This window comes from Sinocyclocheilus rhinocerous, unplaced genomic scaffold (assembly GCF_001515625.1).
Source record: "Sinocyclocheilus rhinocerous isolate Xijiao unplaced genomic scaffold, SAMN03320098_v1.1 scaffold252, whole genome shotgun sequence".
Taxonomy (NCBI): domain Eukaryota; kingdom Metazoa; phylum Chordata; class Actinopteri; order Cypriniformes; family Cyprinidae; genus Sinocyclocheilus; species Sinocyclocheilus rhinocerous.
In genome coordinates this window covers 624,294-645,968 of record NW_015625591.1, presented here as the reverse complement: position 1 = coordinate 645,968, position 21,675 = coordinate 624,294, and the positions used below count along the sequence as shown (strand labels likewise).

At 36.5% G+C, this 21,675-nt stretch overlaps 1 pseudogene; it reads left to right on the top strand.

Moving 5' to 3' along the window:
• The first annotated feature begins 659 nt into the window (after window positions 1-659).
• LOC107757597 (tetratricopeptide repeat protein 17-like) lies at window positions 660-20,707 on the top strand (annotated as a pseudogene).
• The last annotated feature ends 968 nt before the right edge of the window (window positions 20,708-21,675 follow it).

Here is a 21,675-nt window from a genome sequence, read left to right as displayed (position 1 = left end):
GGTCTTACTATTGCTATGCCTTCTCTATTCTACATAACTTTCTTTTTAAGCACAAATTGATTGATTGAAAAATAAACTTTAATAGGAGTCTTAAAAACCTTTATTGATTTTAAACAATTATATTTACAGAAGGAAAAAAAATCTGCAGTTGTTTGGAAAACATGCTTTTTGGTTTCACCGATTAAAATAATTATAAACAATCTTATGTATTATCGCATATGGAAATGTAAACGTACAAATATAAACCCCAACGTTTTGCTAACTGAATTAAGTGGGTACATTATATTACATAGTCTCTACATTGTTTTGACTTCTTAAAATGCTTTTATGATTCGTGTATGAGTTGTACATGTAATTATATATCTGGCTTTATTAACTTTTTGCTATTCTTGGTTTTTAATTATGTTATAAACTGTTGTTGCTCTGAATAAAAAAAAGAAGAGATTAAACCAGTAGACCTTGACTAACATATAGCAAGTTAGTTTGAAACAAAATCGTTTTACTGAAATGGCATAACATTGGTGATTTTTTAATTAATTTATTTTATTGTTATGATGATATATTCTGTAATAACTGGGAAATTAAAATCAATGTGGCGAATGTTTGGGTTATGCGGGGAGGCGGGGTCACTCGGGTAACCCGGAAGCAGATTGTGGCGAATGACGCGAACCTTTAGGGTCGAATGGGCAGACGGTAAAAAGATGGCGGATGACAAGAGCAAGATCACAGGCAATTATTACACTAATAAACGGTTCTGGAGCCCTTCCATCCGAGGACCGGCGTTCATGTTTATCTGTATATTGCTGGCCGAGCCCGCGCGAGCCACCACGCACTGGGTGGTGACTGAGGACGGCAAAATCCAACAGCAGGTACGAGACTGTCGTGTTTAGTCACTCCACTGTGACAAGATATTGACAGTTCTCAGCAGTAGCTTTCTAATCGGATTGTTCCTCACTGACACTGCTTTATACAGCTGTCAGACAGATGCGTGTGTCGATCTCATGTGTTGACAGCTGTTGTCTGCTGCGTATAACGATATAACAGCGCACTAGTGTGTGGTGATTCAATACTACTGGCCAAATCATCAGCCTGATTTGGCTTCTTGGTGTCTTCTAACCTCTGACCTGATATACTGTGACAAGATATTGACAGTTCTCAGCAGTAGCTTTCTAATCGGATTGTTCCTCACTGACACTGCTTTATACAGCTGTCAGACAGATGCGTGTGTCGATCTCATGTGTTGACAGCTGTTGTCTGCTGCGTATAACAATATAACAGCGCACTAGTGTGTGGTGATTCAATACTACTGGCCAAATCATCAGCCTGATTTGGCTTCTTGGTGTTTTCTAACCTCTGACCTGATATCTGTCAGGCAGTGACTCTTGCTCAAAGCATGTGCGCGCGCATTGATTTAGCCTTTTTCATGCTCCCTCTCGTTTCCAGGTGGATTCTCCTCTTAACTTGAAACATCCCCACCATTTAGTTCTTTTCATGCAACAGGAGACTCGTGTGAACTACCTCAAGAAGTTAGAGGTGATGTTATGCCTCACATTCATCATAACATAATCTTTTACAGTGAATTTTGTCTTGAAGAAGGCAGCTCTAGAGGTAAAGGTATGCTTCCCTGAACACTTGTCTGACAGTGAGTTATTGTACATTTTGCAGAAGCAACTAGTTGCTCAGAAGATTCACATCGAAGAGAACGAGGACCGGGATACTGGTTTAGAGCAGCGACACTATAAAGAAGATGCTGACTGTGTCACAGCTAAAGTTCCTCTGGGAGACTTGGATCTCTATGATGGCACTTTTATATCCCTGGAGAGCAAAGACATAAAGTAAGTGGTGTTTGCTTATGGAAGAAATATGTTTCCCTGTGTTTTTTTATATGTGTTGATCATTTCAGTTGTCATTGTAGAATATGCCATTCTGGTTTTATTGTTGTTGTTTTCTAGTCCAGAGGATTTTTTGGATCAGATGTCACCTCTACCTCCAGACCTGGAAAAACCTGACTGCGCTAAAATCCTCGACCTTCCTTATAGCATTCATGCGTTTCAGCACCTCAGGGTGAGTGTTTTGAGTGCTTTAAGCTGCACCCATACATACACTATTGGTCAAAAGATTTTTAATGTTTTTTAAGAAGTCTTTAATGCTCATCAAGCATGCATTTATTTGATCAAAAATACAGTAAAACAATAATATTGTGAAATATTATTACAGTTTAAAATACTGTTTTTCTATTTTAATATATTTTAAATGTAATTTATACCTGTGGTAAAGCTGACTTTTCATCAGCCTTTACGCCAGTCTTCATGATCTTTCAGAAATCATTCTCATATGCTGATTTATATACATTTATTATTAAATAAATGCAGCCTTAATGAACATAAGATACTTCTTTCAAAAACATTAAAGATACTATCATTAACATATTTATTCCAAATGAATATGAGCTTGCAGCACAGGGTTTAAGCAGACTAAATGATTGAAGAAGTTCTTCATGTGCCACGAAAGAAGTCTGCCGTTTTCACTAGAAGGTCCAGTTATGTCATTTTGGTTAACCATTATGAGGTCAAAACATAAAAAAAAAAAATGAAGCATGCACAGATGAATTAGTTACAATAAGATCTATAAGGTGAATTTTCATTTCATGCCAACTTGTCTCTCGAACATGGGCTCATTGTCTTTTTGCTCATTGGTTTTTCCCTCTCAGGGTGTACAAGAAAAGGTAAACTTAACATCACCCTTGGTTTCAAAGGATGACCCAATCTTTACCTCCCTGTCTCTTAAGCTGGGACAGAGTGTGGATGAGGTTGGGCATCGGATACACGAGGCACTTCTAAGAGTAAGTTGATTTGCTTTATTTATAAAGTTCTGGGTTCTCACAGTCATGGAAAACCTTGAAATGTTGCAGTTGTGATTTCTAGACCTGGAAAAGTCTGGTATTTTTTATAGTTACTGGAAATCTTTGTAGTTATGTTCTCCTCTAAAATAATATTATTGTGCTTTATAAGATGCAAATTAGCATCAATATGCACAACAGGGAACTTTATTAGAAACGTAAGAAACTTTTTTAGCTTTGAGTCACAAAGGCACCTTTGTGAATCAAAGCTAATACATTTTTATGGCACAGTCATAAAGTGCTTTACTTTGAGCATCTTTGATTAGAAAGCGGAGTCCTTCTTCTAACCACAGTAAATGTTAGGAATTTTTAAGGATGCATGATATATCAGTACCATACTTTTTAACAGACTGTATTAGAGTTTTTATTTATATCAGTTTCTGTTAATATTGGGAATATTGACTAATATTAGATATTTAATTCACGCTCATTTCCCCTATTTTTACATTTAAATTACTTTTGCCATCGTCTAATGGTCAGTTAAAGTTAATCTTTAAGAACACTAATCACTTAATAACACTGTTAAAGGTCATTTTAGCAAATCTCAAAATTAATATCCATTTTTTTTACTGTACATTATAATGATGTGATGTAGCATTTAAAGTGATTCATTTTGTGTTTTTCTTTTTTAATCTCTTTAGACAAAATAGTATTTTGATATTGGCCGTGTATCAGCATAATTTTTGTGTCTAATTGAAGATATTAATAAGAATAATTGTTTTCATTTATTAATACCTAGGATCGGTACCTGCCATAAAAATGTCATTCAAGTAGTTGTGTACTCACGATTAACTGGAAAAGAATTAAGATTTATTAGTGGGAATGTGTGGGAACTTCGTTTTCCTTTATGGTTCAGTTTTTAAAGGCTTGTAGATAAAGCAGAAGTCAGCTGGAAATGTCATTTCTTAAGATTAACGAAGAACTGTCTTTTTCTCACTTTCTAAGAATTCTTCTTCATGGGTGCTTTATAACTTGGCCTCCTTCTACTGGCGGATGAAGAATGAACCCAGGCGAGCTGTGGAATGTGTGGTCCGTGCTCTCCATTTTTCTCCAAGGTAAAGTGAAATGACACATGGATATAATTAGCAGATGGATAGTGGGCATAGCATATCTACAGAGAAATCAGTGTTTCGATCACCTGCACAAAGACTTGCATAAGTTGTGTCAACTTGTTTTACATACATTTGCATGTACTTGTTCTCTTATTGCAGGCAGCACAAAGATGTTGCTCTCATCAATATGGCAAACATACTTCACAGAGCACACTTCTCGGCTGACGCCGCCATTCTCACCCACGCTGCTCTGGATCTCACCACCGATCTCCTAACCAGCCATTACACCCTGGGCAACATTTACGCTGTGAGTGCAGCGCATTGAAGAAGAGGGATGGTTTCTGAAAATACATTTTTAAGATGTTTTTGAACTTCCTCTGTGCACATGCACTTTCTGCTGGACAGGAAATGGCAGTTTTTCTTTAGTATCTGATTTCCTTGTTTATATCGAATGACACTCACTTGCTTGTTGCATCTCTTTCCCTTCCTCCTGTCTCTTTGGTAGATGTTGGGGGAGTATAATCACTCCGTGATGTGCTATGAGCAGGCCCTGCAGGCTCAGCCAGGCTTTGAGCAGGCCCCGAGGAGGAAACATGCCGTCCTCTGTCAGCAGAAGCTGGAGCAGCGGCTTGAGGCTCAACACCGGTAGCACAGACCATTTGTTTTCTCATTGACTGTTGTGATTTTGACTCTCTTTTTCTGTGCAATTACTCTGTGTCTCATTAAGAAACCATCTTGAGTATGGAGTAGCCTTTTTCCTGGTATTGAGTGGGTCTTGTTCTTTCTTTGATGGCGTATTTCTGCGGAGAACTTCCCCTTTGCTCTTTTTATGATGAGGAATTCATTATGGATCATTGCAGGGGTCTTCAACAGGATTGTACTATAGGAGGGCTGCCAGTTATGTAGTTTGTTCTCAAACTAATTTTATGTGAAAGAAGAAAAATGCATTAAACAAAATACATCAAGATAAGACGCTACAATTCAACTGCATGTGTCATTGTGCCTCCCACATTGAAATATATTTGGTTAAAATAAAATGTAGAAGTAAATGACTGAGTACTAAAAATAGCTATTTCATTGGCTTTGCAATGCATGTAAGCATCATTTGAAAGAAATTTTATTCAAAAAGAAATGTTTTATTCAGCAAGGATGCATTCAAATGATCAAACATGACTGTAAAGACATTTATTGTTACAAAAGATTTCTATTTTAAATAAATACTGTTCTTTCTAACTTTCTGTCCTTTGAAAATCTTGGGGAAAAAAACACTATTGTGGTTTTCACACTAAATTAAGCAGCATAACTGTTTTCAACATTAATAATAATAATAAGAAATGTTTCTTGAACACCAAATCAATTAGAATGATTTCTGAAGGATCATGTTGTATTGAAAACTGGATTAATGGCTGCTGAAAGTTCAGCTTTGACATCACAGGAATAAAATACATTTTAAAATATATTAAAGTAGAAAAATAATCTTCGATAGTGATCATTTAACTGTGTATTTGATCAAATCCAGCTTTTTATGATTTGGAAGAGACTTCAAAAACATTTTAAGTAAATGACTGAGTACTAAAAATAGCTATTTCATTGGCTTTGCAATGCATGTAAGCATCATTTGAAAGAAATTTTATTCAAAAAGAAATGTTTTATTCAGCAAGGATGCATTCAAATGATCAAACATGACTGTAAAGACATTTATTGTTACAAAAGATTTCTATTTTAAATAAATACTGTTCTTTCTAACTTTCTGTCCTTTGAAAATCCTGGGGAAAAAAAACACTATTGTGGTTTTCACACTAAATTAAGCAGCATAACTGTTTTCAACATTAATAATAATAAGAAGAAATGTTTCTTGAACACCAAATCAATTAGAATGATTTCTGAAGGATCATGTTGTATTGAAAACTGGATTAATGGCTGCTGAAAGTTCAGCTTTGACATCACAGGAATAAAATACATTTTAAAATATATTAAAGTAGAAAAATAATCTTCGATAGTGATCATTTAACTGTGTATTTGATCAAATCCAGCTTTTTATGATTTGGAAGAGACTTCAAAAACATTTTAAAAAATCTTACCGACCCCAAATATTTGAACAGCAGTGTACATTAATATGCTTCTTATAGATAAGTTATTAAAAGGCCAGTCTAAAAATGTGTTTTTATACAGTGAGCTCTGTTTTATCTATCCCTGGGTCCTAAGTTATTGAGATTTATTTTCTGACTATAGCAGACATTTTTTTGGACAAAAAAGAGAACCACAAAAATGTTATATTAAATTAAAGGATGTTGTTTTTACACTAGAGGTTTGATTGCACCTAAAGTTTGATTTGTTTCATGTGAAAGTCGACTTACAAACTAAGAACCACACTTCATGTGGTAAACGCAAAGTGAAGTGCTATTGTACATGTATATTTTGTGATATTGTGTAAACACTGACACAAAATGTTAACAATATTTTGGTAGTTACACCAGATAAACAAATTCCAAGCAAAATAGCTCTCTAGTTGTAACATTCAGGCTTAAGCATTTGTGATGATAAATATCTTGCAGTTGTTCTGTTGATGATAAGGAAGAAGACACAAATTAATCTTTGAGTTTGTGCTCAAAAAAAGCATAGTGCAAGGTGCGAAATCAACATGCATCCTCCCTCACTCTTTGTCCAGGTCTTTGCAGCGCACCCTGAATGAACTGAAGGAGTACCAGAAGCAGCATGATCATTATCTGCGACAGCAGGAGATGCTGGACAAGCACAGGCTCATTCAGGAGGAGCAGATCCTGCGAAATATCATCCACGAGACCCAGATGGCTAAAGAAGCTCAACTCGGTTAGACTGCTTGTTTTACCTTTCAACTCCAGTCATACAGTTTCTTTAACATAGACCCACAAACTCAAGGTCCTAAAAAAATAATATTGGGCAATATACTGGATAAAGTTTCGCAAGCCTGCCATATCTTGTTGGCGCCATGTTTGTTCGCTTTCACTGTTGTACATATGAATGTGTATAACAGGACTTCAATGGTGTGTTTTAGGAAATCACCAGATGTGTCATATAGGCCAACAGAAGTTCACCCTGCACTGCCCGTTTGACTTGCCTGTGCGGTATCACCGTGGAGAACTGTTTGAAAATGTCCACTACATTCAGGTGAAACTGCAAACACACTGTTTGAATTATTTTGCTTTCTGTGTGTTAATAATGAGACTAAATATTGAAGCAGTTTAGAATAAAAAATACTTTTTACTTGATTTCTACACAACTTGAAAAAAGTATATACATTATTTAAATGCTTATGGAGTTTCAAGAATGTATTACTTTACATGACTTCTGCTTGACTAGAAAAAAAAAACACTTAAAATGTGTGAATTAGAATAAGAAATATCTTGATTTTTAGTTGTTGTAGCTTATTTTAATGCTTGAATCCTTGAGGGCCCCTCAGAAGTTTTCAGAGGCCCTCAGGTTAGTGGACCCTGGCCCTCTGGTTGAGAGAATCACTGGTCTGTATTAATGCCGGTTCATGAATTTCAGTGGACAAGCAGTGTTTCATGAGTGTTTTGTGTAACAGCAGTGGAACATATTAATGTTTGTGCCCACGTGTCACTTTACCCTACTTTGACTGCTTGCAAAATTATTTTTGTAGGCGGAGAAAAATTAAACTAATTAACCGAGTAGTTGAAACTAACTTGTTTATAAACCGGTTGTATGAAAACATTACTTTACACACGATAATGTTGTTGATATTCAGTATAACAGCACTCCTCTTTGCTAGATTTCTTAAGTGTCAATCAATCTCCTCTTTTTCTGACGTGTGTGTGTGCGTGCATGTGTATTTGCTTGTAGTTTGGTGAGGAAGTGTCAATAGCCAGCAGTGTTGCTCTGGTGTCCGAGTTGAGTGTGAATGAGAGTCACAGTCCTCAGCAGTCCTACACCATGTCCTTAGGACGGGAACCTGCAGTCCACTGGGACAAGGAGACAACCTCCACTGATGTAAGAGTGTGGTTAATTTTTTTTTCTTATTGTTAGCTGTAAACAACCGAGTTAGCCTACATTTTAAATTAACACAAATGCATAAGAAGGAGTTGTGTTGAACTTTGTGAATGATGGTTGAATGATTCCCCTTGTGAAGTTCAGCGGGCACAGATTCCATGTTGGACTAATTATTGGCATATTTATGGCCTGTATTTATTTTGTGGCATATTTTTACCTGCATATGGCATGTTTTTTTATATATGTTAGAACACAATGTAAACTTGTGTTCATGCCATGTTCGAATGATCATAATTATGGGATTCTGACTTTTAAAAACATGTTCATATCCTAGTCGAACTCGTTATTAAAACGTTTTGAATTATACAAGTGTTCTGACTTATACCACCTGACCATTGCAATGAAAACACTCAAAATGGTGGAAGGTTTAGACATAAAATGTAGCCCAACTTGGAATATTTCTGTTTAATAATTTCGAAAAATCATGCAAGCATAATCTTAAAAATAATATGATTAAAATAACATGTAGCTAGCATGGAGTTAGATAACTAATGTCTAATTTCCTGCTAAATATGATAAATGCACTAACATTTTATCAATAAGGCATTTGCATAACAACTTTTACTTGTTTTATTGTGGTTTTGTCTATTGATTACTCAAATTACACAGATTCATTTTGACATTAATAGTTTTGCCACAGAAATGGATCATTTCTGTATTATCTATATTATCCTGCATATTTGCACTAGAAGTCACATTCTGTTTGTTGTATGTGAACAGGAAAGTCATACGGTACTGTGGCCCAGGAGGTCAGACTGTGCACAACGATTTCCCACAATTCCCCCTGTGCACCTACTTCCCACCTATTACCTGCCCCCTGAGTCCCACAACTTTAAGTAAGACATGTGGCACTGTGACATGCACATTTATGTTACATACAGTTTACAGTCACAGACTCACAGACTTATCGTACCGTTGCTCAACCCTTCTACATATAACATGTATGCTTGTTATTTTTGTCATGTTACCAGGGCTCTGAATATTCTCTTGGAGAGCAAAAGTCCTCCACCATCATCAAAGATGCCGGATTGCAGCTTAAAGAATCTTGTCACCGCTAGAGACCCATTGGAATCTCTGGCCTGGGCATTAGAGAAGGAGCTGCTTGACCCACATGCTGCAGAGGTATGAGCTAGCTTACTCAATATTGTCAGTCTGAAGGAGTTCTGTACCACACCCTTAGCCTACCTATGCTATTTGTGCAGGTAGATGAAGCAGAGAGAGCTATTTAGTATGTGGGAGTGTTGTGTTTTCTCGGGTGAGTCATTCTGTGTGTGTGTGTGTGTTTTATGCAGGTGTTGCTGAAGCGCAGTGGTGGGAGGAGTTTGGAGCAAACTGGAGCACTGATTGCTCAGGCGCTGGACAAGGTAAAAGAATAATGTGGCTCATGTTGAGTACATTAACAATTGCACTGTTTGCTCTTTGTAGATAATTGAGGACCAAATTATGTGAATTGCAAATTGAAGATTTTAATTGGCAAGATTCTAAAAATTGAGTCAGCTGATTAAAAACTTGACTAATTATGTAAGAATGGATAGTGTTAGTCTTGTGGAAATATGAAGAAGTGGAAAATACAGATGGAACTGATGAATCAAATTTGTATGTAAAAGTATTAGAAATACTCTTATGCCATTCCACACCCATATACTGTTTATAATAGGGCTGCAACAAACGATTATTTTGATGATCGGTTAATCTAACGATTATTAGAACGACTAATCGTCGATTATTTCACTGATTAATAAGTAGACTTTGATTGATTATTCAGCTTTTGCAGTTAGTTAAAATATTGAGCTATATATTCTAACAAATAAATAAAGGTAAGCACTTCAGCTTTTGAAAGTCATATTATGTAATTACAATTATACAATTAATTTATACTAATGAATATATTTGCCACACAAAATGAGATGACAGATAAACTCTCTCATTCACCATTTAATTAGCTAAATGAAAAAGTAACTGAATGGCATCATTCTGCCTAACATCTCCTTCTGTAAGTCGTGGATAAGAAACAAAATAAAGGTGAGTGATGAGACGCGGCTATCTATTGCATAAACTACTATATAAATAAACGTGACATGACTGGACTTTACTGGAGTGCCGAACTTCAGAGCTCGTACAAACATCCACATCGCTGTAATCAGATGCTTTCTTAACTGCTGCTTTCCCACCGCGGTCAGTTTTTGTTGTGTTTATTTTATTATCTAGATTCTAGAGGAAAGCGCGCAGCATTTACGTACATATTCATCCAAACGCCGCCCAACAGCTTCAGGTTCGGCTGCGTTTGCTCTGAAGCGCTGTCTTCTCTTGAATTGCATCAGGAGACTGGTTTTTCATGTTTAATACTGTAAAGCTGCTTGATTTAAGGCTATCTATTGCATAAACTACTATATAAATAAACGTGACATGACTGGACTTTACTGGAGTGCCGAACTTCAGAGCTCGTACAAACATCCACATCGCTGTAATCAGATGCTTTCTTAACTGCTGCTTTCCCACCGCGGTCAGTTTTTGTTGTGTTTATTTTATTATCTAGATTCTAGAGGAAAGCGCGCAGCATTTACGTACATATTCATCCAAACGCCGCCCAACAGCTTCAGGTTCGGCTGCGTTTGCTCTGAAGCGCTGTCTTCTCTTGAATTGCATCAGGAGAGCTGAATTACAGTCTTGCGCTACAGCGCCACACTGGTCAAACCACATTACTACAGGCTGCTTTCATTAGGTCACATGAAATCAAATGACTACTCCAGTGTTTCCCAACCGATGCTGTACCGAATATCTATACTTTTCAAAGTATCATATCGAAGTTAGAAATTCAAATATTGTGACAAAATTAATTTTGTAGGGTGCCACAAATTTGTTAAAATTTCCAAAGGGTGCCGCGACTAAAGAAAGGTTGGGAAACACTGGACTACTCGACAACAAATATATTTGTCGACAATCTTTTATTGTTGATGTTGCCGATAATGTCGACTAATCGTTTCAGCCCTAGTTTATATACATTTTTAAGTATATATATTTTTTAAGAATAAATATATTTTTTTCTATACAACGATAGTTCATAGTGACTATTGACTGTTAAGCTCAGAAAAGGACAAAAAAGCACTATAAATGCACTATAAAAGTAGTCATAATGACTTGTGTGCTATAGTTCAAATAATATAAAGTGTTCTGAAGCCATATGATAGTTTTGTGTAAGAAATAGACCCAAATGTAGGACATTATTCACTGATAATCATTATCTCTGCTGCAGCACAAAGAGTGGCTTTCAAATCATACACATATTCATGTGACGTCAAAGCTGAAATCAGCAGCCATTACTCCACTCTTGTGGAAGGTTTTTTTTTTTTTTTTTAGAAAGTAGAAATAGAAATCTTTTGTAACAGTGTAAAAGTTTTTACTGGCACTTTTGATCAGTTTAATGCGTCTTTGCTGCATAAAAATATTAATTTCTTTCCATAAAAATAAAATGTTGGCCCAAACAGTGGTGGTGTAGATGGTGCAGGTCGGTGCAATGGTGCTTTTATAGTGCTGATTTGGCCTTTTAGGATCTAAATAGCACATGGTCACTGTCATGACAATCATTTCTATGTGAAGATTCTTTAGAAATGATTTTTGTGTATGTGTTTCTCTGAAAAGATATTGCAACTTAATGAGGGTGAGTAAAAAAAAAAGTGACAGATGTTTAATTTTTGTTTGGGAAATTGTTAGCTGCTCATAATTTGTTGTCAGATTGTCTGCTTGAAACATTTTTATATAAAACTAGGATTGTGATAGTAAAAACAAAAGCTTTAAAGAAGATCAAATGGGAAGTCTCTTTCTCTCAGATGAGTGGGCCACGGTGGATGATGCAGAATGAAGCAGGTCTTTTCTGGCGTGCTAAAGGAAATGGCACAGAAGCTTTGGCGTGTCTGCGTCAGGCGCTCCATTCTGCCCCTCCTCAGCACAGAGACATGCCTCTGGTCAACACTGCCAACCTGCTGCTGCACTACGGCCTGCATGACGAGGCCCATGAGCTGCTGCAACAGGCCCTGCAGATCAACCTCTCAGAGGTATGCACTGACACTGACCTATAATGCAGACTGTTGAACACCCCACCTTTTTTCAGTGCAGACCACCCAGTTTACCCTTTAAGTTACACATAACACATAACACATGACATGCCACTCACATGGACACTCATGGAAATATTCCTCTGATGCTGTAGAAGAATTTAAATGTCAAACATACAATGGTGCTAACTAGTTAAAATAGCTGGTCACATTAATTACATGATGTTTATATCATTGACTATAACTCTGTTATTGGCCTACAGTCTGTAGCAATCAGTTCAGTCAAGTTAGACACATTTGCTAAGTTAGATTTAGTGACTGTTCACACACTGTGTCCCATATTTACACTTGCATCACAGTACACACGCAGATAGACATTTTTGACTGGTGCATCTGACTTTTTTTTTTTTTTTTTTACTATCACATACCATGAGCACTTTGTTTTAGTTCCATGTTGTTCAGAACATGTTTTTTAAACTCTAGAATGAGTTGTGTTAATGTCTCTTTAAGTCAAAAGTATACTTTAGTTTTGGTGCAAACACTTAATGTATGCATACAGCCGAACACAAGCCTTTCAAAGTGTACTCCGTTTGATAGTGTGCAAGTAAACACATGCACACTAGAAATGTTACTCTTGTCCGTGGCTGCTTTATTTCTTTCTAAAAGTTAGAAGCAATAGAAAGTGTCTTTGTACTCTTTTAAACCAGAGTTGTGGATCTCTCTTAAAGACAAGCACTTGTCAACGTGGGCATCTATTGTTGTTGCCATCTCCAGTAAGTGTGGGTGTTGTTCCATCTCATCCATCTCATCTTTTTTGACTGAAACAATGGCCTGGGATAGTAATGCCACCTTGTGGCCAATCTAATCAATGCAAAAATATTGTGCAAAAAAGTACACGGTTTGATTGGTTAGAAAAATCTGACCGTGCGCTTTCATATATTTCATGTCACACTCTAAAATATGCTTAGAAACTGAAGTATATCTTGGGCTTTACTCCTTTTGGCAATTGTGCAGCTGCTTTACTGTAAATGTGGCGAGCTTACTGTCAGCTTACTGCAGACTTGCAAAAACAAACATGATTTTCTCAGGTTCTTCAATTATATATACATATATATATAATATATACATATATAAATTTTTTCACATCATATTCTTTGGAATCGATCGCACTTTCGATTGCACTTTCGATCGCAGGTTAAATTGATAGCCCAAAGTATTATATCATCCAAAAATGAAAATTTGCTGAAAATGTGCCCTCAGGTCATCCAAAATGTAGTAAAGTTTGTTTCTTGCTATCACTTGCTTACCAATGGATCCTCTGCAGTGAATGGGTGCCGTCAGAATGAGAGTTCAAACAGATGATAAAAACATCACAATAATCCTCAAGTAATCCACATGACTCCTGTCCATCTATTAATATCTTGTGAAGATAAAAACTGCATGTTTGTGATAAACAAGTCCATCATTAAGACGGTCACTTCAAACTTTAGAGTCCATAATCCATAATATTGCGTTCTCCAGTGAAAAAGTCATCTCGTCTGAGTCAGGAGAAAAATATGCACAGATCAAGTGCTGTTTACAAGTGAAAAAAATGTAAAACAGTTCTAAACAAATATGTCAGTGGATTTTGATGTGAGTGGACAACAGGGGATGGATTTACTGAATGAAGCATTATTATGGATTATAAACTCATTGGACATTTCGGCTAGAAGAGATGGTTTAAAGTTAAAATGCCTTGATGGATTTGTTTATTTAAAAAATGCAGCTTTTCACTTTACAAGATGTAAATTGATGGACTGGATTTGTATTGATAACTTGAGCCAATTTTAGACTCTTTACCGTTGCATCTTCTATTCTGGGTTTGTTCCATTCTCTCTCCTGCTCCCCTTTTCTCTTCTCCTCAGCATCCTGCACTGCTTCCTTTCTCTAGCTCAGCTCTCTCTCCCCTGGCACTCTTCTGAGTGAGAGAGACTTTGAAATAGCGAAATCGTGTCCTCAATAATTCAGGGCACTGAAAATAGCACAGGCTTTATTTAGATGCCGCTGCGCTCTGCAGACAAAAATGAACTCATTGTCCTCTTCTCGTTTGCGGGAACTCTTGAGCTATTGATTTTGGGATTAATATGGCAATCCCCTTTTGAACTAACACTACTCATTTATACAACAATCCTGATGGATTTGTTTATTTAAAAAATGCAGCTTTTCACTTTACAAGATGTAAATTGATGGACTGGATTTGTATTGATAACTTGTAAATCAGCTGTTTGAACTCTCATTCTGACGGCACCCATTCACTGCAAAGGATCTATTGATGAGCAAGTGATGTAATGCTATATTTCTACGATCTTTTCCAATACAAGCTTATCTTAATCTTGAATGACCTCAAAACGTAACATTTCAATTTTGGGTTAGCTATTCTTTTAATCAAAACAGAAAACTTTATTATGTGACATAACTGTATTTTTCTCTCTCTCTCTTTTCACACCAGCCTCACACCCTGTTAAGCCTGGTCAACGTTCACCTCTCTCAGGGAAACCTGACTGGTGCTCTGGCCATATTTCGTCGGGCCCTGATTCTCACCATTTAGATGCCGCTGCGCTCTGCAGACAAAAATGAACTCATTGTCCTCTTCTCGTTTGCGGGAACTCTTGAGCTATTGATTTTGGGATTAATATGGCAATCCCCTTTTGAACTAACACTACTCATTTATACAACAATCCGAATGGGGAATATGTCTCCCAAGTAGCTTGTGTTTCTACTTTCTTCTTTCAGTTATAATTATAATGCAGTTATATTGATTTGAAAAATGTAAGTTAAGCAACATGTGAGCTAAATTCTGTTTGTGTGTATGTGTGTGTGTAGCTGGCTCTGGCTGTGAGGCAGAGGAAGACACAGAGCTGGAGGAATGGGACACGGCCAGCAGCAGCAGGCAGGAGCCCTGGGACACTGATGCCATGCCTGTGTCTGCTTTAGAAGACTCTCTCCTCTTTGAGAGTAAGATTAATGATGAAGCTTATGGGGGCTTCTTTCTCTGTGTTTGATGTTCACATAAGATACAGTTCAACAGTCTGAGACCCCTAGCAAAAATGCTGCTGTTTTGCATTTTATAATGTGTATTAATAAAAAATAATAATTCTATTATTAGCATAACAATTTAAGTGAGTTCACATGCTTATTGACGCAAATGTTTATTCCATTAGTGACAATGAAATCTGTATGTACATTCCTTAAACTGCAACAAAACACATAGGACATGCGAACAAGAAACTCAGTTTAATTATTTATTAATACAGTCACTTTCCCCATGCTTTATGGACTTAAACATATTTATTTAATTGTAAGCCTTTACATGTTAAATTTGACAGCCCTTGTTAAGACATTTTTTACTCAAGATTTAAATTAAAAATGTGTCAATATTGTAGCGATGTATGAAGCACATCTCTCACAGAATTCACTTTTATACCAAGTAGCTTTCTGTTGGCAAATGTGGTAAAATCGCACAACAAATTTGAACTTGCTGCGAAATCTGCATGTGGAAATCTTTTGCTCTCATGTGAAATTCACAATTGTGTGGATTCCTATTAAAAATGTGTGTATTTCACCCACTTCGAAATGTAAATGTAACCAGGGTCTTAGGGTCTCTCTGTAAAGGAAAGTATACTGCAATACTACGCATACAAAATCTGTGAATTTTATCTCTTCATCAACTCTTTTTGATTATTTGATCTGACTACTAGAACTTAACTTTACCTATATTTCCTATCAATAAATTGAAATATGTAATTGCAATTTTCATACAAAAACCCAACAGATTGTATTTCATGTTTCATGTGAATCATTTATTAATACGGTCACTTTCCCCATGCTTTATGAGCTTAAACATATATTAATTGTAAGCCTTTACATGTTAAATTTGACAGCCCTTGTTAAGACATTTTTTACTCAAGATTTAAATTAAAAATGTGAAAAAAAAGGCTCTGAGATGGTACTGTTCTGTCCTTGCTAAATTAAACATACAGTGTAGTGAGGTCATGTGATATAGCAATATAGCACAGTACTATTTTAAAGATTTATGGTTGCATATTTTGTACTGTTTCATATTTCATGTTGTTTCACTTGCTTTTTTTAAACAATAGCTGGCAGAATACATGCAGTACAGTAGTATTTTATTTTTTTTACAAACAGCCATTGTCAGATTGCTGATGTCAATGTACATGCAATTGAATTAATTAAATCTTCTGAACAAGGACTTAATACATTGTGCTTCTAAACAAGCAGCACTCTCACAGCTTTCCTCTTGACCTTTTCTCCTGTTACTCTCTCGTCTTCTGCAGAGGTGCTGGTGGACAGCAACGGTTCAGGGGAGGCGAGTGGTCAGGACAGGGGCCGAGAGCAAAAGAATGATGGGGTGGAGGAAGAGGAGCAGGACTGGCGTCTGAGGGAAGAGCTTATAGGAGCATTTGAGGGGGCTCTGGACATGAACGGGAAGACAGGGGACCTACGGGGCATCCGCGTGCTGAAAAACGACAGGGTAATGGGGGCGAGAGGGGGAGGACCCTGCTTCGGCAACTGTGAGGATGATGAGGCAGCTGAATGGGTACGTCTCTCTGTTGAAATATTTAAGAACATTTTGTATTTGTAATCAAGGAGAATTTAAACTTTCCCATTCTCTTAATTTCTTCAGATAACGTTCCAGGTGAAACGTGTAAAAAAGCCAAAAATGGATACCTCGGAGGGCTGGGTGGGAGAAGGAGATGTTCGTCAAGGTGAACCAACAGCAAGTAACTCCATCCTTGAGATCAGTGGGCCCACAATCCCCTCACCTGGACCCTCAGGTGCTGAGAATGAACTGACTTCCTACAGGACATGCTTTTCAACACAGAGCAGTGTTATTTAGTATTGTTTTTACAGTTATAGTATTTGATAGTATTTTAAATATTTTAACTTTTATTTTTATATTCAAAGTTTTATATTCATATTTTTTAGTAAATATTTTAGTTTTGGTAAAATTAGCAGTTTAAATATATTTCTGTTTAACTTCTTTTCATTTCCAGTTTTATTTATAATTTTTATTTTCAGTTTTATTTTTAGTCATTTTAGTTCAGCTTAACTTCATTTCAGTTTATTTCAGACAACATTTTAAGTTTTATTTTATTTCAGTTAACAAAAATGATTGTAATATTTTGTTAACAATAACGACACTGACACAGAGATGATTCTACTAGTACTGTAGCTGCAAAAGGCATCATGACATCATAAAAAAAAATGTCATTTGTCATCAAAAAAAAACATTTTGTGTTTTTAGAGAGATGGAAGGACTACAGCAGTCTGGGTTGGCCCGGTCCAGAGGAATGTCAGCGCACTCGTCGTGTGGACCTCACAACTGTGGCTAGTACCTGGCTGGCTGTGTCTGCCAAGAACATAGAGTAGGATATCATTCTTAGAGTCATTCTGTTGGAATGCTTTCATAGTGGGCTCTTTTCCACTAACGTATGATTCTGAACTCCTCACAGTATCACAGAGCATATAGACTTTGCCACTCCGCTTCAGGAGCCAGCAGTGGAGCCGGTGTGCAATGCCATTCTCCCTGCCAGTATGCACACACTGGACCATCTGAGTGGAGTGGCCAACCGCGGAGGCATTCACTATACTGGGGAGAGTCAGCTCAGAGAGGTGCTTTTTATATCACCCGTTTACAGCTGTGATGATTCTGCTGATCTCAGAAGTTCTGATGTTTGTGAATGGCTGTTTTGTCTCATCTCACACTCACTCTTCTGTCACAGGTGTTGCAGAATCTGGGAAAAGATACATTTCCCTCGCAGTCTTTTGAACAAGTGGGAACACGTATTGCTAAGGTGCTGGAAAAGGTGAGTGTTGTCTGTTGTGACTACTAGTGCAGTCACATGCACTTTAAAAGTTGCCTTCAGTTGGGTGAAAGCAGTTTGTATTTTTATAGTGTCATGTAAATTATTTAAAGCAATTTGTCTTTTCAAAATGTCATGTAAATGCTTTAGTCTGAATTAAATTGTAACAGTCTGGTTTTATCAAAGTCAGACCTGCATTGCTCTTTAAAAGTTTGGGGTTGGTAAGATTTTGTAATGTTTTTATGCTCATCAAGTTTGCATTTATTTGTTTAAAAAATATAGTAGAAAAAGTATTATTGTGAAATGTCACAAAAAAAAATCAAATTTAATATATTTTAAAATGTAATTATTCCTGTTGTGGCAAAGCTGCATTTTCAGCAGCCATTAATTCCAGTCTTCAGTGTCACATGATCATTCAGAAATCATTCTAAAATGATGATTTGGTGCTCTGTGTTGATTATTAGCAATGTTGAAAACAGTTGTGCTGCTTAATATTTTTGTGCAAACCATGATACTTTCTTCAGGATTCTTTGATAAATATAAAATTCAAAAGAACAGCACTTACTTGAAATGATCTTATAATAATATCATAAATGTCTTTACTGTCTCTTTTGATCAGTTTAATGTATCCGTGCAGAATAAATTTTTTTTTTATCTCTTTCCAAAAAAAAAAAAAAAAAGTACTTACTGACCCCAAACTTTTAAAAGGTGTTGTAGATAATGTGATTGGCTTTATCCGTCATGTTAATCGGACTAAAGTTATATCAACTAAATTTGATTAAAATTGCATCCACCTTATTTTTAACTTAAGTGTGGGTGTGGTCATATTTAACTTGAATGTGCGAGGCTTCTGTGTGATTTGCTTCCAGTTATTTTACCAGTATAAAAACTGTCCATTATGCTGTATTTATCATATTAATTCATTATCTGAATAATAAACATACTGATTTGTAGCACAAACAGTTTTACAGTTCACTGCCCTTTGTATTTATTTACCTCTAGCAGCTAATGAATTGGAAGTTTTGCACATTCAAAGAAAATAGCTTGCTTCCGTGTTGCAAAATAAGGTGGATACCAGGACCGACAGAGAGGACTGTAGCTCTACTACGCAAAAACCCAAACTGCTTGATTATAACTGTGTGTAAACATAATTTATGACTGTTTTTGTATTTCTAGCTGAGAACAACTCTATGGAAAATGTGTCGGTGAAAAAGAGTAATAGATTTTGTTACATTTCATGATCTGGGTGATTTGATGTCCATTAGAATCAGACATCCTGGGTTCTGTCCAGCATGGCAGCATTGTACTGGAGGGTGAAAGGTCAGGGAAAGCGAGCCATCGACTGCCTCCGCCAGGCTCTGAACTACGCTCCTCACCATATGAAGGTTCTGCTCATTCCCCTATTACAGTTCTTCTCCGTTGGTTGGCTTGTACAGACGCAAACCTTACTGCATGATATAAATATTTGTTTCTGTTCTGTTAGGATGTGCCTCTCATCAGCCTTGCCAACATCTTCCAAAATGCGAGGCTGTGGGAGGACGCCCTGACTGTGGCACGCATGGCAGTGGAAATTGCTCCTCACTTTGTGGTTAACCATTTTACTCTGGCAAACGTTTATATAGCTATGGTAAGTGATTTTTCTGAGACACTCATAGTCTTCTGAAGGATTTTATTGACGTTAAGTGATGACTGTTTTTACTTAATATGTCTTCATAGGAGGAGTTTGAGAAGGCCATGCATTGGTATGAATCGACTCTAAAACTCCAGCCTGAATTTGGGCCAGCCAAAGATCGTCTGCGCACCATCCAGTGCTACCTCCTCTCCAAGAGAGACCGGAGAGCTCCCTGAGGACACAACACACGCACGCACAAACGTTAACATTAACATGCTCCTTAATCTTATCTATCAGTGAGGAACACTGTGTTTGTTGTCTTAATTTCATGAATATAGACCATATCATTACTGTCTATAAGGTTTTCAGTTGAGCTATGAAAACGGTTTCCCTTTTTTCCGGTCTTTATGAAAATTTTATGATGTTGTTTTATGGCTAAAGGGTTGTTTATTTCTATAAAACATCTTGATATTCCTACAAAGGGATATTTTTTCTGGGGTCAAGATTCAATGTTTGAATATGCCAGACTGTATTTGAATGCTTTTATTTTTAACAGTAACACCAAAAATACAATGCATCTTTTAGTCTCACCATATCCATATACCCCTCTCTTTCAGCAGTAGCTGCTAGGTGTATAAAGGGTGTCTTAAAATCTTATTCAGAATACAGATTGTTAAAAGAAACGCTATAGTCCTTTCCTTTACACAGCCATTCTCAGATTTAGTTATGCCTAATGGTAACAGTTCAGGCTGTTGTATGTTCAAATGATTTCCTTGTATCTGCCATGAGAGCGGGCTGAAGCATCTTGTACATCCTTTTTTAAGCTAAAAATATAAAATGCTGCAAACATGTGGAGAGGAGAGTTTCTCCTGATGGTTTACTGTACAGCTCTAAATCTTGGTTGTTATAGCTGATATGGAATAAATCATTAGCGTTCAGGCTGAAGACAGAGCCACTGCAAATATTTAAGCTAAGCAAAACATCAATAACAAAAATGTGGTTTTGAGTTTTTAACAGATGTATTTTCCTTTCAGTTTTAAAAGGGACCTTTAAAAAAAGATAATTTTGCTCAAAGTTAAAATGTACTTCTATTTACTTTACTTTGCACAGCTGAGCTGTTGACTCTAAGATTTGATCTGTACTGTTGTATTTAATATTTAGAAAGTCAAGATAAACATTTTTGTGTCCAATGTCTATATGAAAACATACAAGTTCCTCAGAAATTAAAGTGGACATGGTTTTTAAAGACATTTTTAATGATTGTTTACTGATCAATTAAACTTGAATCACAGTTCAGAACTATTTAGCATAAAGGATAATATCATTCATGCTACTCTCTCTCTTTTAAAGTGTTCCAACAACCTTGTGAATGGGCCACATAAAAAATCACCAAATCGACCCCGTTGAAAAACAGTTTAATGTATAAAAATGGTAGTTGGGATGCAGGATAGATATGTTGTAAATATGTTTTACTTTTTAAAATGTTTGCAGGCTAATTTAAATTTTCTGTAGCGGTTGATGCTATACTTTATGCTATCCTGAGTTTGACCACAAGGTGGCTCTTGTGAAGCCTCATAACATCCAACACATAAAGCCATGCCATGATAATACACATACAAACGTACATAGGTCTTTTTTGATACGTACTATGAGATAAAATGTACAGTATAATGTAAAAAAAAAATTTTTTTAATCACATTCAGCCATGTTAATGGTTATCGATTTATAATTAACAGTCATAGGTTAATTGTTCATATACACACTCTAAAGTTCTCACTTCTCAATAATCAAATAAATAGGTGTTTATACTAGATCAAAATATAAGTATGATTATTTATACAGAATATTTATGTTGTTTTTGCTACTACGAAATATACTAGCAGCTGGACTTTATAAAAATAGCCCTCAGTAGAGTTTGCTTGACACTTCAGTAGTAACACCAAGTCTAGTTGAACGCCACACATATAGGAGAGCCCCCACCTGTCCATCCCCATCAAATCCGTTTTACCCAGAGCCCCGCCCCCGCTCTTTGTCAGCTGAATTAATTTTATACTATTTTTACATTTCTGCGTTTCCCAGGGAAACCTAATGACGCAATGACGTCAGTGCGGGTCAACAGCACAGTGATAGGCTGGTGGCGGGGAAAGCA